Source organism: Bison bison, unplaced genomic scaffold (genome assembly GCF_000754665.1).
Source record: "Bison bison bison isolate TAMUID 2011002044 unplaced genomic scaffold, Bison_UMD1.0 scf7180017864063, whole genome shotgun sequence".
In the NCBI taxonomy this organism is placed as follows: domain Eukaryota; kingdom Metazoa; phylum Chordata; class Mammalia; order Artiodactyla; family Bovidae; genus Bison; species Bison bison.
This window is the reverse complement of record NW_011494635.1, coordinates 13,661,958-13,678,492: the sequence shown is the minus strand read 5'-3', so window position 1 is coordinate 13,678,492 and position 16,535 is coordinate 13,661,958. Positions and strand designations below refer to the sequence as shown.

At 39.4% G+C, this 16,535-nt stretch overlaps 1 protein-coding gene across 5 annotated transcripts in view; it reads right to left on the bottom strand.

Moving 5' to 3' along the window:
* UBOX5 (U-box domain containing 5) overlaps positions 1–16,535 on the bottom strand; it is a 47,019-nt gene that overhangs the window by 10,464 nt on the left and 20,020 nt on the right. Inside the window, exon 1 of one of the 5 annotated variants that reach the window (XM_010836501.1) lies at positions 7,487–7,860. The exons of the other annotated variants lie outside the window; for them this stretch is intronic. The gene's annotated coding sequence lies outside the window, so the exon portion shown is untranslated. Of the gene's footprint in view, positions 1–7,486; positions 7,861–16,535 lie in introns of those variants that run through there. 5 annotated transcript variants of the gene reach the window in all.

Here is a 16,535-nt window from a genome sequence, read left to right as displayed (position 1 = left end):
TACTACTATATATATATATATATATATATATATATATATTAAAATAATTATGTTGTACACCTTAACTTATACGCCTTTAACTACACAATGTTACATGTCAATTATAGCTCAATAAAACTGAAAGAAAGAAAATGACTAATATACTAATGTCCAACAGCCTTTGTTATATTCTCTATAGAGAAGCAGGGAAGCCATTAGAAACATCTCTCCCAGTGGCAAGCCTCTCCGACGGATCTGAACTCCTTGGAAAGGCCAGCCATTCCACGCTTTTCCATCTAACACACAAGGCCACGAGAGACCCCCAGTAGGGACAGGGCCACACTCTGTGGTCTTTGTGTTGCCGTGCTCAGTAGGTGCTACTTGCAGAGGCCAGGCACGTCGGGCATTCTGCAACATTTTAGTGAGCAGCTTCTGCACAGGGAAGCTGTGCCATGAGACTTTTGAAGGTTTGTTATCTCAGCCTAGCCCCTATGTCTGTTCTACATATGAACACGAAATATTTTTTAACATGGTTTTAATACATGAAAGAATTTTCTAAGAAGGGAACTTCTATGTAAATTATAGGAAGATCACACTTCATTTACTTCAGGTTTTTACCAAGAGGAGTTCACTTCTGAAAACCACATCACTGAGAGAAATGCTAATATATCTGACAGTCCACATTTGTAGCAGTCTGCATTCTAGATGGTTCTATATGTTGGTAAAAGCTTTTGATTACTTTTTTTTGGCCATGCCACGAGGTTTGTGGGATATTAGTTCCCCAACCAGGGATAGAACCTGTGCCCTGGCAGTGAAACAGCCAAGTCCTAACCACTGAGCCACAAGGTAATTCCCCTGATTACTCCTTTATGCCTTCCAGTATGGTCATATCCAAACATTCACACATGAGAATAAATTTTCACACTTTAAAATGTCTACTTTAAATTACTATTAAGTCTTTTGTGTGCACACATATGTGTTTGTTTTACAACTACATAGTAAGGTTATATTATCTTTGACTTTAAATTCAGGACAGTACATTACAAAATATGTATTATTAAAAGAGAGAGATGAATCTGATGGAGTAGAAAATCCTTGGCCTAAAGTCTCCCAGTCTTTGTTCAGAACCTGTGCTGAAAACTCCTTGTTCTCATTTTTGGAGGCATACATGCCGTCTCTTTGCCAGCCTTCTAGAATCTGTCCTGGAATCAATATGGACAGTTGACAGAACTCCTTTTTTGGAAGATTGTTTTAATGTTTCCAGGCTCTTAACGTCCTTCTTAACAGTCCTCTAACAGTCAGTTCTGTTCAGTCGCTCAGTCATGTCCGACTCTTTGCGACCGCATGAATCGCAGCACGCCAGGCCTCCCTGTCCATCACCAACTCCCCGAGTTCACTGAGACTCACGTCCATCGACTCAGTGATGCCATCCAGCCATCTCATTCTCTGTCGTCCCCTTCTCCTCCTGCCCCCAATGCCTCCCAGCATCAGAGTCCTTTCCAATGAGTCAACTCTTCGCATGAGGTGGCCAAAGTACTGGAGCTTCAGTTTTAGCACCATTCCTTCCAAAGAAATCCCAGGGCTGATCTCCTTTAGAATGGACTGGTTGGATCTCCTTGCAGTCCAAGGGACTCTCAGGAGTCTTCTCCAACACCACAGTTCAAAAGCATCAATTCTTCTGCGCTCAGCTTTTTTCACAGTCCAACTCTCACATCCATACATGACCACTGGAAAAACCATAGCCTTGACTAGACGGACCTTTGTTGGCAAAGTAATGTCTCTGCTTTTGAATATGCTATCTAGGTTGGTCATAACTTTTCTTCCAAGGAGTAAGCGTCTTTTAATTTCATGGCTGCAGTCACCATCTGCAGTGATTTTGGAGCCCAGAAAAACAAAAGTCTGACACTGTTTCCACTGTTTCCCCATCTATTTCCCATGAAGTGATGGGACCGGATGCCATGATCTTCGTATTCTGAATGTTGAGCTTTAAGCCAACTTTTTCACTCTCCACTTTTCTTTCATCAAGAGACTTTTTAGTTCCTCTTCACTTTCTGCCATAAGAGTGGTGTCATCTGCATATCTGAGGTTATTGATATTTCTCCCAGCAATCTTGATTCCAGCTTGTGCTTCTTCCAGCCCAGCGTTTCTCATGATGTACTCTGCATAGAAGTTAAATAAGCAGGGTGACAATATACAGCCTTGACATACTCCTTTTCCTATTTGGAACCAGTCTGTTGTGCCATGTCCAGTTCTAACTGTTGCTTCCTGACCTGCATATAGGTTTCTCAAGAGGCAGGTCAGGTGGTCTGGTATTCCCATCTCTTTGTTCTCCATAATAACTCAAAAATCAGTATCTAAGGAATTACATCTCCAAATATTCTCAGGGCCCTTGTATGTACCTCCTTTTAGTCAGGAAACTAGAATTCATTTCGAGCAGCATTTCCTTAAATCCTCCCACCCAAATAGGGCAGGGGCTTCTTGTTAATTTTTTGTTTTGTTTTAAATGAAAAATTAAGCCACTCAGTTTAGTTTAATACAGAGTATTAAAATGATTATATAGGGCTTCCCAGGTGACATTAGTGGTGAAGAACCCATCTACCAATGCAAGTTAGATGTAAGAGACCTGGGTTCGATCTCGTGGTCAGGAAAATCCCCTTGGAGGGCATGGCAATCCTCTCCAGTATTCTTGGCTGGAGAATCCCATGGACAGAGAAGCCTGGCAGGCTGCAGTCCATAGGGTTGGACAGTCGAATACGACTGAAGCGTGATTATATACAATTATAAATGATTATATAGTCCAGACCAAGGAAACAAAACATTTCTCCTAAGAAAGCAAGCCTAAGATTTGCCAAAGGAAAACAGATAATATGATATCAACAGATGGTGAGAGGACCAATTTGCAAGTGCAAAACTAAGCTGGTCCTAGGTAAACTGGTGAAGTTAGCCAGCTCCAGCATTTGTGAGGGTTTTTTTTCACTGCCACAAGCACTTGTCTCCTCCCTTCTTTGCCCTGATAGAAGATGGCTTTGGTAAGAAAAAATAGAGATAGAAACTGTGTTATAATACCAAAATACTGAGAAGAGTTTCCTATTAGTAAGACAAATGCAATCATCTCTATACCCACAGTTCACATGTTAGGTCCTTCCTCTGCCTTTCAGAGAAAAATGGAGAAGGAAAGAGCAACCCACTCCAGTATTCATGCCTGGAAAATCCCATGGACTGAGGAGCCTGGTGGGCTACAGTCCATGGGGTTGCAAAGAGTTGGACACAACTGAGTGAATTCTGTGTGTGTTCAGAGAAAAAAACAAACTCTGGCAGAGGTAACAATGTTAACCCATTGAGGTACTGATTTGATTCCTTAGTGGAAGGCACTGATTCCACTAAGATATACATTCCTCCTATCTCTTGTTACCTTCTTAGACATTTCACACTGTGGTCTTTCAACTTTATTTTTCCTATCATGATATTTATTTATCTGAAATGTAAATGTCAGAATCAGAAGAAGCTGGGTAGGGGTCTTCTTGGAGTTATGATGAGGAACTTTCCTGTGAATGTGAAGATAAATGGAAAAGTCTTCAAAACTTATCTGAGTACCCAATGTAGTAAATGGCAGCATAAGATGGAGTTGCTCAGATTTGACTACCCTCAGGACAACTGCCCTTTGCCTTTAACCTGTGGCTTGGCTATCACCAGAAACCTGTTCTTGTGACTGGACTTTAGAGATGACCAGGATGAAAAGGACAAGGGCTTTCAAACTTTTGCTAACTCATAACTTAAAAAAATTTCACTTCAGATACCTGAAAGTAGAGAATCTGATGGCCCTTCCAATCAGTGCAGTAATTTAAAAGAGTTATCTGAACTGTATTTCAGCAAACACAAGGCTCACTCTTTTCATGAGTCATTAGACCAAGACCCTCTAGTAGCAAAAACACAACTCTGGCTAGGGAAGCACATACACAAAATGACTTAGAAGAGGCCACTAGGGTTTGTTTGTTTAAGTATTTTTTAACACCAAAAGTATTTTATATTGGGGTACAGCTGATTAACAACGGTGTGGTAGTTTCAGGTAAAAAGCCATATATAGGCATCTATCCATTCTCCTCCAAAACCCTCTCCCCTGCAGGCTGCCACATAACATTGAGCAAAGCTCCATATGCTATACAATAGGTCTTTGTTGGTTATCCATTTTAAATACAACAGTGTGTACATGACCATTCCAAAGTCCCTAGCTATCCCTCCCCCCACAGCAACCATAAGTTCGTTTTCTAAGTCTGTGTGTTTTGTAAGTAAGTTCATTTGTATCATTTCTTTTTAGATTCCACACACCAGGGGTATCATATGATATTTCTTCTTCTCTGTCTGATTACTTCACTCAGTATGACACTCTCTAGGTCCGTCCATGTTGCTACAAATGGCCTTATTTCATTCTTTTTAATGGCTGAGTAATATTCCATTGTATATATGTACCACATCTTCTTTATCCATTCCTCTGTTGATGGACATTTAGGTTGCTTCCATGTCTTAGCTATTGTAAAGAGTGCTGCAATGAATGGGCCATGTTTTTCTCTGGATATATGCCCAGGAGTGGGATTGCAGGGTCATGTGATAGCTCCATTTTTAGTTTTTTAAGGAACTTCCAAGTGGCTGCACCAATTTATATTCCCACCAACAGTGCAGTAGGGTCCCCTTCTCACCACACCCTCTCCAGCATTTGTTGCTTGTGGACTTTTTGATGATACCATTCTGACTGGAGTGAGGAGTTTCATTGTAGTTTTAATTTGCATTTCTCTAATAACTAGCGATGTGGAACATCTGTTCATGTGTCTATTGGCCATCTCTATGTCCTCTTTGGAGAAAATCTATTCATGTCTTCTGCCCATTTTTTAAGTGGGTTATTTTGTTTTGATGCTGTTAAGCATCATAAGCTGTTCATAAATTTTAGAGACTAATCCCTTATTGGGAACATCATTTGCAAATATTTTCTCCCAATCTGTGGGTTGTCTACACATTTTATTATTTCCTTTGCTGTGCAAAAACTTTTGAGCTTAAGTAGGTCCTGTATGTTTATTTTTGCTTTTATTTCCATTATTCGGGGAGATGGATCAAAAATGATGTTGCTGTGATTTATGTCAGAGAGTGGTCTGCCTTATGTTTTCCTCTAGGATTAAACTGTCCAATCTCACATTTATGTTCTTAATCCATTTTGAACTTATTTTTGTGCATGGAGTTAGGGACTGATCTAACTTCATTTTTTTATATGGGGCTGTCCAGTTTACCCAGCACCATTTGTTGAAGAGACTGTCTTTCCAACATTGTATAGTCTTGCCTACTTTGTCAGAGATTGCAATTGACCATAGGTGCACAGGCTTATTTATGGGTTTTCTATCCTGTTCCATTGATCTATATTTCTATTTTTGTGCCAGTACCATACTGTTTTGATGACTGTAACTTTGTAGTGTAGCCTGAAGTCAAAGAGCCTAATTCCTCCAGCTCTATTTTTCAAGACTTGCTTTGGCTGTTCGGGGTCTTTTGTGTCTCCATACAAATTCTTAGATTTTTTTTGTTCTCTATGAAAAATGCCATTGGTCATTTGATAGGGATTGCACTGAATCTGTAAACTGCCTTGGGTACTATAGTCATTTAGACAATACTCATTCTTCCAATCCATGAACATGGTTTATCTTTCCATCTGTTTATGTCCTCTTCGATTTCTTTCATCAGCATCTTATAGTTTTCAGAGTATAGGTCTTTTGTCTCCTTAGATAGGTTTATTCCTAAGTATTTTTCTTTTTGATGCAATGGTAAATGGAACTTCTTGAATTTCTCTTTCTGATCTTTCATTGTTAGTGTATAGAAATGCAACTGATTTCTGTGTATTAATTTTGTAACCTTAAACTTTACCAAATTCATTGATGAGTTCTAGTAGTTTTCTGGTAGCATTTTTAGGACCTTCTAAGTATAGTATCATGTCATTTGCAAACAGTGACAGTTTAACTTCTTTTCCAATTTGGATTCCCTTTACTTCTTTTTCTTCTCTGATTGCTATAGCTAGGACTTCCAAAACTATGTTGAATAAAAGTGCTGAGAGTGGACATTCTTGTCTTGTTCCTGATCTTAGAGGGAATGCTTTCAGCTTTTCACCACCAATTATGAAACTAGCTGTAGGTTTGTCACATATGGCCTTTATTATGTTGAGGTATGTACCCTCTATACCCACTTTCTGGAGAGGTTTTATCATACATGGGCACTGAATTTTGTCAAAACCTTTTCCTGCATCTATTGAGATGATCATATGGCTTTTATTCTTCAATTTGTTGATATGGCGTATCACACTGATTTTTTGATGCTGAAACATCCTTGCATCTGTGGGATGAATCCCACTTGATCATGGTGTATGATCTTTTTAATGTATTATTGGATACAGATGGCTAGTATTTTGTTGAGGATTTCTGCATATATGTTCATCAGTGATACTGGCCTGTAATTTCTTCCTTTTGTGGTATCCTTGTCTGGTTTTGGTATTGGGGTGATGGTGGCCAGGAGAGGCCACAGGGGGTTTTATTCAATTTAAATCTTACCAACTGATTAGCTCTAAAATGGGTACTAATATCCTTATTTTGCAGATGAATAAACTGAGACTCAAGGAAAGATGAAGGTAGGACTCAGATTCTAAATCTTTCTAAACCACTCTGGTTATTGTCTACTTGGACACAATTTACCTTGAAGGATTAACCAGGAAGCTATATGGCTTAAAGCCAGATGTTCTACAGATAACTTACAACCTTTTTCCCCCCTGTTACTTACATCTAGGTTTGGTAACAAAACCTAAAAAAAAAAAATCAATTCTTCCAAACTTACAATTAATGTGGCTATGCTCTTTTGTTGTTGTTTAGTTGCTAAGTCATGTCTGACTCTTTTGTGACCCCAGGGACTGTAGTCTACCAGGCTCCTCTGTCCATGGGATTTCCCAGGCAAGAATACTGGAGAGGGTTGCCATTTTAATCTCCAGATCTTTCCAACTCAGGGATGGGTTCACATCTCCTGCATTGGCAGGCGGATTCTTTATCACTGAGCCATCAGGAAAACCCTGTGGCTATGCTCTACAATGCAGGAATTTAGAAACCTTGACTACTCTTTGCAACATCTGTTGAAGCATCTCATCTCATGAGGCTTCACAACTTTCATGCATGCATGCTAAGTAGCTTCAGTTGTTTCCAACTCTTTGTGACCCTATGGACGATGCCCTTCTCCAGGGGATCTTCCTGACCCAGGTATGGAACCTGAGTCTCTTGTGTCTCCTGCACTGGCAGGTGGGTTCTTTACCACTAGCTCCACCTGGGAGAGGTTAATTTCTAAGTCAACTATTAAAGCATATGGACCTGTATCTGACCAGACACAGCCTATCTGCTCTCCATAACACTTACCAAAATCTAATTTGAGAGAATATTTATAGAGACTGTTCAGTCCATCCACAATGAATTCTTTTTAGTGCTGGCCTAAGTAGTACCTCTTGCCTCCTGCCTGGCTTCCCTGATGGCTGCTGCATTCATATCCTACACCACCATCTGACAGACTTCTTAGCAATGTGGATCCTCATCTGTAGCAAAAATAAATGTAACACATTTAGAAAAACTCAGTGGTGGATCTGTGAAGATTCACAGGACACCACGGTGGCACCACACATCAACTGAGAGCCCTAATTTTAGTCTCTAAAATGTATTACTCCATTGAGCTGCTCCTCAGAGCAGTGTACTGAACCATCCCTATGTTCATCCTAGCTATAACCATCACTGCATTCCTCGCCCCACTGCATATCTATGTGTGTGTGCTCAGTCATGTTCAACTCTTTGCAACCCCATGGACTGTAGCCTACCAGGCACCTCGGTCCATGGAGTTTCCCAGGCAAGAATACTTGAGTGAGTTGCCACTTTCTCCTCCAAGGGATCTTCCATACCCAAGGATTGAACCTGTGTCTCCTGTGTTTCCTGCATTGGCAGGCAGATTCTTTACCACTACGCCACCTGGGAAGCTCATATACTCTTTACCAAATATTTCATTGGTTCTGTGTGGTTATTAACAAGGAATTTTATATGAAACAGCTCTCTACAGTTGTCAAAATGATCATTCTCTATTCTGCATGGTATCCTCTAGGACTCATGAGAAAAATCTCTTTTTGGTCTTAGTATTAGAACAGTTGCTTCTTCCAATCAACTCAGTATTATAAGTATGAATATGAATCATATAATTGATTATGATCTTTACTTTGGCACTAGAAAGCTCAGAATGAAATCTGTGGCCCAACCCTCAGATTTCTCTCTGCTTGAATTCGTCACTTATTTTTATATAATAAGGTATGTTGTGAAAGCTACCTTAAAATCATTTTGGAAAAGGATGGGGTATAAATAATAAACCACCCTCTTTTAGGCGGACATTTCGGTTGTTTGCAACTTTTTACTACTACACTACTAAGATAAAAATTAAGCAGATTTTACCTTTTATTTATTTATTTTTTATATTTACAGAGTTCCATCATTTGTGAAACAGAGACTCTGTTTCTTTAAGACTGATCTCACAGAAAGCAGTAGAAGAGCAGTCACTTGGATGGCGAGGAGGTTAGTGGACCTGTGACTCTCAGGAACTTTCCTGCAGTGGCCACAGCTGGGGAAGGGGTGGTGTCTACCCGTTGGTTCTGTCTCCACCCTGCTCAAGGACCACCCTCTTGTGGTTCTGACCTCTCTGACCTTGCCCCTCGGGGGACCTCTTGACTTGGCTGTTGTCATTCCCAATTCATGGATCATGCCTCTTCCTAGAGAAACCTGAGAATTCCTCAAACTGGAAGCTTCAGATGTTCCAAGAGCAAACCAGTTAGTGCTTTGAATTCCCATGTTAACAAACAAGTTATTTAGCATCACTCCAAAAGAGTACATGAATTACCTCTAACAGGTAGGAATATGGATGGATAGTTGTTGTTTAGTGGCTAAGTCGTGTTCAACTCTTTTGCGACCCCATGGACTACTGCCATCCTCTGTCCATGGAATTTTCCAGGCAAGAATACTGCAGTGGGTTGCCATTTCCTTCTCCAGATTTTTACCTTTTATACTGTTAATTTTTCTAACCAGTTATTGCTATGTTAGGAAAGCTTTTCATTTTTGTATCCTTATTATGCATTTACCTATGTTACTGAACTCACTGATTTTAACACATTTTTAGGAATTTTGGGGGGGTTCTATAATCTCAATGAGAGCCTCTTTCTTAAAACGGTAACTTTTATTTCTCTCATCTTCCTATATTAGCTAGAACTGCCAGAATTACATGAAATAATATTAGAGTTGTCAAGCTTCTGTTCCCATTAGAAAATGCCTCTAGTTTTTCATCCTTGAACATGATGCTGATTGTTAGACTGAAATATTATATGCTTTGGGGCTTCCCAGGTGGCACTAGTGGTAAGGAACCCACCTGCCAATGCAGGAGACATAAGAGACACAAGTTCAATCCCTAGGTGGGGAAGATCCCCTGGAGAAGGGTATGGCTATGCACTCCAGTATTCTTGCCTGGAGAATCCCATGGACAGAGGAGCCTGGCAAGCTATAGTCCACAGGGTCACAAACAGTCGGACATGACTGACGTGACTTAACACGTACATTATATGCTTTGAATTCTGATTGTCTCTATATATTGAGTTATTTTCTTATTTGACAGATTAATGAGATATAACACATTTTACAATTTTAAGCCATCTTTTTATTCCTAATATAGGCTCTATTTGGTGGTAGAAAATTGTTCTTTAAATGTTTTTTAAACTCTACTAAATTTGATTGGTTATATTAATTTTAGATGAAATAATCATTGCACATGCATGTAATATTTACATGCCCTACGCTAAGCACTGGAGTAGAGATAAAAGTGAAATGGTTAAGTGGTAAAACTATTCTGTATGATACTGTAATAAATGGCATTACACATTTGTCAAAATCCACAGAATTGCACAAAGAGTAAACCTTAATGTAAACTATGGACTTCAGTTAATAATAATACATCAATATTGGTTTATCAATTATAATACATAAACCACACTTGTGCAAGATGTTAATAATAGGGAAACTATACAGAAGGGAGAGGATGTACATGGGAATTCTCTGATTCCCATTTCCCATCAAAAATTATTTGATCAATTTTTCTGTAAGCCTCAACTTGCTCTTAAAAAATAGTCCAATAACAATAATAAAAGTGGTAATAATAATAATAAAGAATGATTGGGGGACTTCCCTGGTGGTCCAGTGCTTAAGAATCAGCCTGCCAATGCAGGGCACAGGGGTTCAATCCCTGGTCCAGGAAGATCCCTCATGACTTAGGGCAACTACTGAGCACTCTAGAGCCTGTAAGCCACAACACAAGAAGCCACCACAATGAGAAGCCCTCATACCACAACCAGAAAGTGGCCCCTGTTGCAGCAACTAAAGAAAGTTGTGTGCAGCAGCTAAGACCAAAAAAAGCAAATAATGACTGAGGAAAAAGTGATTGAAAACAAATTAGGACTGGAGATCAAATTGAAACAGAGTGGCAGATCCTTTAAAAAAAAACAACTTACAAATTATAATATTTTGGGGGGAAACAGTGATGCCCAAACACCTCAGGCTTCTACAGGACTCTGGTTGCCACTAACATCTTTGTATGATCTTTCCTCTCTCTGGTTCCAACTCTCTGGTTTCCTGGCTGGCCTCACACTGTCCCGTTCCTGTGCCTTGACTTTTACTGTCCTTCTCCTAGTGCCCTTCCCATTTTGTTCCTAATCTTGTCTCTTGGCTTCTATGGTCGAGCATATATTGCATTTTTAATATTTATCACTAGTAGATGGTGTCTGTTCTTCAAAGTTGCCCATGAGTTTAGCCACGTGCCTTAGTTGTCTCTAGTTCAGACGTTACTCCTGTGAGTTCTTCCCTGACTGTTGGCAGGTGTTTTCAGTCTTTTTCATCAAAAACCACAGGATGTTTTATACTGAACATAGTATATATTACAGTTATTTGTATAAAACTGAAACAAGTCTCATGACATAATGCACTATGTGCACTTTTGTATTACCTGCTCTTTTAGTTCATATTTCTTTTCTTTAGCCTATAACTTGATTTTAAAACAAATTGACAAACATTGATTAGACCATCCTTCCGTACTTTGAATGTCATCTGTGAAAAACCTTTGTATTACCAGCTGTTACAAACCTTTGTATTCCATAATCACTGTTGGGAGGAATTTTGTAATGCTTCAAGACTTGAGAACAGGACCCTTTTATCTTTTTTTCCCTCACAAAAAGACTTATAGAGAATATTGCAGATTTTTTTTTCATAGTTAAAAAAATTTGAATATAAGTAATAGGTCAGTGGAGAAATAAACTCTGTTTTTAGTCGTACAATTGAATACTATGAAGAAGTTAAAATGAACAGACTAGATATACACATTTTAACATGGAAAAACTTAAAATAATGTTTAATAGAAAAGCAAGTTGCAAGGTAATACACTGTAAATTATCAGTAATGTACATTCAGTTCAGTTCAGTTGCTAGGTCATGTCCAACTCTTTGCAACCTCATGGACTGCAACATGCCAGGCTTCCCTGTCCTTCACCATCTCCAGGAGTTTACTCAAACTCATGCCATTGAGTCGGTGATGCCTAACCATCTGATCCTCTGTCACCCTCTTCTTCTCCTGCCTGCAGTCTTTCCCAGCACCAGGGTCTTCTCTTCAGGTGGCCAAAGTATCGGAGTTTCATCTTCAGCAGCAGTCCTTCCAATGATTATTCAGGGTTGATTTCCTTTAAGGTTGACTGGTTTGATCTCCTTGCTGTCAAGGGGATTCTCAAAGAGTCTACCAGCACCAGAGTTTGAAAGCATCAGTTCTTCAGCACTCAGCCTTCTTATGCTCCAACTCTCACACCCGTACATGACTACTGGAAAACCATAGCTTTGACTATATGAACCTTTGTTGGCAAAATGATATCTCTGCTTTTTAATATGACGTCTAGATTTGTCATAGCTTATCTTCCAAGGAACATAATTTCATGGCTGCAGCCACCATCCAGTGATTTTGGATCCCAAGAAAATGAAGTCTGTCTCCATTTCCATTTTATCCCTGTCTATTTGCCATGAAGTGATGGGACTGGATGCCATGATCTTAGTTTTTTGAAAGTTGAGTTTTTTATTTTTAAATTATTTATTTAGTGTCTGTGCCATGCAGCATGTGGGATCTTAGTTCTCTGACCAGAATCGAACCCGTGCCCCTGGCATTGAAAGCACAGAGTCTTAACCATTGGACACCAGGGAAGTCCCAAATGTTGAGTTTTAAGCCAGCATTTTCACTCTCCTCTTTCATCCTCATGAGAAGACTCTTTTTCTCTTCACTTTATGCCATTGGGCTTCCCTGGTAGCTCAGCTGGTAAACAATCTGCCTGCAATGCAGGAGACCCCGGTTCAATTACTGGGTTGGGAAGATCCTCTGGAGAAAATACAGGGCCAGTATTCTTGGGCTTCTCTGGCAGCTCAATTGATAAAAAAAAATCCCCCTACAATACGGGAGACTTGGGTTCAATCCCTGGGTTGGGAAGATCCCCTGGAGAAGCTACCCACTCCAGCCTTTGCCCTGCTTCATTCTGTACTTCAAAGCCAAACTTGCCGGTTATCCCAGGTATCTTTCAACTTCCTGTTTTTGCATTTCAGTTCCCTATGATGATGCTGGAGAAGGAAATGACAACCCACTCTAGTATTCTTGCCTGGAGAATTCCATGGACAGAGGACCCTGGCAGGCTGCAGTCCATAGGATTGCAAAGACTTAGACACGACTGAGCTATTTTCACTCACTTCACTCCCTATGATGAAAAGGATCTTTTCTTGGTGTTAGTTCTAAAGATGTTAGTTCTAACATCTTTTTTTGGTGTTAGTTCTAAGAGGTCTTGTAGATCTTCGTAGATCTGTTTGACTTCAGCTTCTTCAGCCTTAGTGATTGGGGCATAGACTTAGATTACTTTGATGTTGAATAGTTTGCCCTGGAAGTGAACTGATATCATTCTGTCAGGTTTTTTTTTCTTTAGATTGCACCCAGGTACCGCATTTTGGACTCTTTTGTTAACTGTGAGGGCTGTTCCATTCTTCCTAAGGGATTCTTGCCCACAGTAGTAGATATAATGGTCATCTGAATTAAATCCTCCCATTCCTGTCCATTTTACTTCACTGATTCCTAAAATGTCAATGTTCACTCTTGCATCTCCTGTTTGGCCACATCCAATTTACGTTGATTCATGGACCTAACATTCCAGGTTCCTATGTAATATTGTTCTTTGCAGCATTGGACTTGACTTTCACCACCAGGCACATCCCCAACTGGGCATTGTTTCCGCTTTGGCTCAGCCTCTTCATTCTTTCTGCAGCTCTTTCACCACTCTTCCCCAGTAGCATATTGGACATCTGCCAAGCCAAGGTTGGGGGGTGGGTCTCATCTTCCAGTCTTTATATCTTTTTGCCTTTCATACTATTCTGGGGGTTCTCAAGGTAAGAATCAGTTTAGTTCAGTTGCTCAGTCGTGTCTGACTCTTTGTGACCCCATGGACGGCAGCACGCCAGGCTTCCCTGTCCATCACCAACTCCCGGAGCTTACTCCAACTCATGTCCATACAGTTGGTGATGCCATTCAACCATTCCATCCTCTGTCATCCCCTTCTCCTCCCGCCTTCAATCTTTCCCAGCATCAGGGTCTTTTCCAGTGAGTCAGTTCTTCACATGAAGTGGCCAAAGTATTGGAGTTTCAGCTTCAGCATCACTCCTGCCAATGAATATTCAGCACTGATTTCCTTTAGGATTGACTGGTTGGATCTCCTTGCAGTCCAAGGGACTCTTAGAAGGGACTCAAGGGAGTCTTCTCCAACACCACAGTTCAAAAGCATCAGTTTTTCAGCGTTCAACTTTCTTTATAGTCCAACTCTCATATCCATATATGACTGCTGGAAAAACCATAGCTTTGACTATATGGACCTTTGTTGGCAAAGTAATGTCTCTGCTTTTTAATATGCTGTCTAGGTTGGTCATAACTTTTCTTCCAAGGAGCAAGCGTCTTTTAATTTCATGGCTGCAGTCACCATCTGCAGTGATTTTGGAGCTCCCCCAAAAATAAAACCTCTCAGTGTTTCCAGTGTTTCCCCATCTATTTGCCATGAAGTGATGCGACCAGATGCCATGATCTTAGTTTTCTGAATGTTGTTTTAAGCCAGCTTTTTCACTCTGCTCTTTCACTTTCATCAAGAGGGTCTTTAGTTTTTCTTCGCTTTCTGCCATAACAGTGGTGTCATCTGCATATTTGAGGTTACTAATATTTCTCCCGGCAATCTTGACTCCAGCTTGTGCTTCATCCAGCCCATCATTTCTCATGATGTACTCTGCATATAAGTTAAATAAGCAGGGTGACAGTATACAGCCTTGATGTACTCCTTTCCCGATTTGGAACCAGTCTGTTGTTCCATATTCAGTTCTAACTGTTGCTTCTTAACCTGCATATTGATTTCTCAGGAGGCAGGTCAGGTGGTTTGGTATTCCCATCTCTTTAAGAATTTTCCACAGTTTGTTGTGGAAAACTAACTGTGTGTAGAAAAGGCAGAGGAACTAGAGGTTAAATTGCCAGTATCTGTTGGGTCATCGGAAAAGCAAGAGAGTTCCAAAAAAACATCTACTTCTGCTTTATTGACTACGCCAAAGCCTTTGCCTCTGTGGATCACAAGGCAAGAACACTGAAGTGGTTTGCCATTCCCCTTCTCTAGCGGACCGTGTTTTGTCAGGTACACTAATGAGACACAAACATGGCAAAATGTTAGATTTGCTAAATCTAGGGGGTGGATATAAGAGTATCTACTACATTATTTCTTTATCCTTTTATCTAAAATATTTTGTAATGAAAATCTTTGTAATAAAAATTGATATGTCATCTGCTTATAAATCTTTATTATCTTGCTATCTTATAATACTATATTGTCTGGCTCCAAACTGCTTGCCTGAACTGTAGGTCACTTTAGCCATGATCTTTGTTGCCCTATTTATACTTAGATCTGGTCTCTCTTAGAAGCCAAATTTGGATAAGGAACTTGTAGTTTGTAAGTATTGTATATCCTGGACAGTGTTTGCAGTGAGTTCAGGTAGTATAGCTATTTCCTAGGCAGAGCTGAAGAGACAGTCTTCCTGAATGAGACCATTTGCATTTTCATGTGGTAAGTCATTGTTTTTTTCTGTATTAAGTATTAAGGCAGGAAATACTTGTCTTAAAAAATCAGGAGTTTGCTGAATATGCCACTTAGCTGGGGGAGGAAGGGCTGGGAAGGACCCCGAATGTCATGCCAATGGGCTTTAGACTACTTTACATGGAGGGATGAGGCAATATTTTTCCAAACTGTAGATCGAGAATCAAGAACTCAAATTACTGAGCTATAATCAGCATTTTAAAAAATTAAGTAAAAAGAAAGAAGTCAGAATATATCATATATGAGGGTGATCAGTGTTTCGTGAAACTTTAGTTTCAGATATATGTATATCTGTATATGTAAGTATATATGTATATGTACATATATATGTATATATGTATGTATATATGTATATGAAATTATATCTATTCTGGGTTTTGATGAAAAATGTATTTCTTACTAAGTGGTGTAGTAAAAGGATTTGAAAGCTACTGTTCAGATGAAAGTCATAGAAACCTTATAACTAGGGAGAGAAATGACACTAAATGAAAAGTCATCCATTAACCTCCTAGATGACACTAGCAATTTCGAACCACTTAGAGGCAATTGACCCTTCACAGGATTTCCCTTTCCTCTGGTTGATGTGTTTGCACTATCCTTTTTGTACTACATGAGGGCCTATCTTCGCAAATGGCTTTCTGAAGATATCAAAGAATATCAAAGGACAAACTCAGAAATAAACTAGCTGTCTCAGTTTTTCCCTTGACATTTTGTTTTTTCTAAAAAGAAAGGATTCTTTAAGAGCATGAAGGAGAAAAATGAACTATGTATAAGATATTACTGAATAAATATCTCACAAGGATTTCAAAGCTACCTTCTAAGAAATATTCTTTTTTAAAATTTTAATTAAACTTTTTAACGTCATTATAAATCCATGTGCATGGTTAAGAAATAATACAAAGAGATGTCTCATAACTTTAACCAGTTTCCTCAATGGTAACATCTTACATAGTTATAGTACAACATTACTACCAGGAATGAACAATGATACAATCCACTAATTTTACTCAGATTTCACCAGTTTGACAAGGACTCATTTGTGTTTGTCTGTAGATTAAGTTCTATGCAAGTTTATTCTTTGCACAGATCTATGTAATCACTTTTTGTGTACCAAAGTCAAGATACGGGATCATTTCATCACAAGGATTCCGTGTACTGTCTTTTTATTTTATAAATCCAAACACACTATTACCACAGAAGTCTTAAAGTTCCTCACCCAGATATAAGCCCTTTAACTGAAGATTCCAGTTTAATTCCACTATCCACGCTATTGTCACTCGGCTTATTTA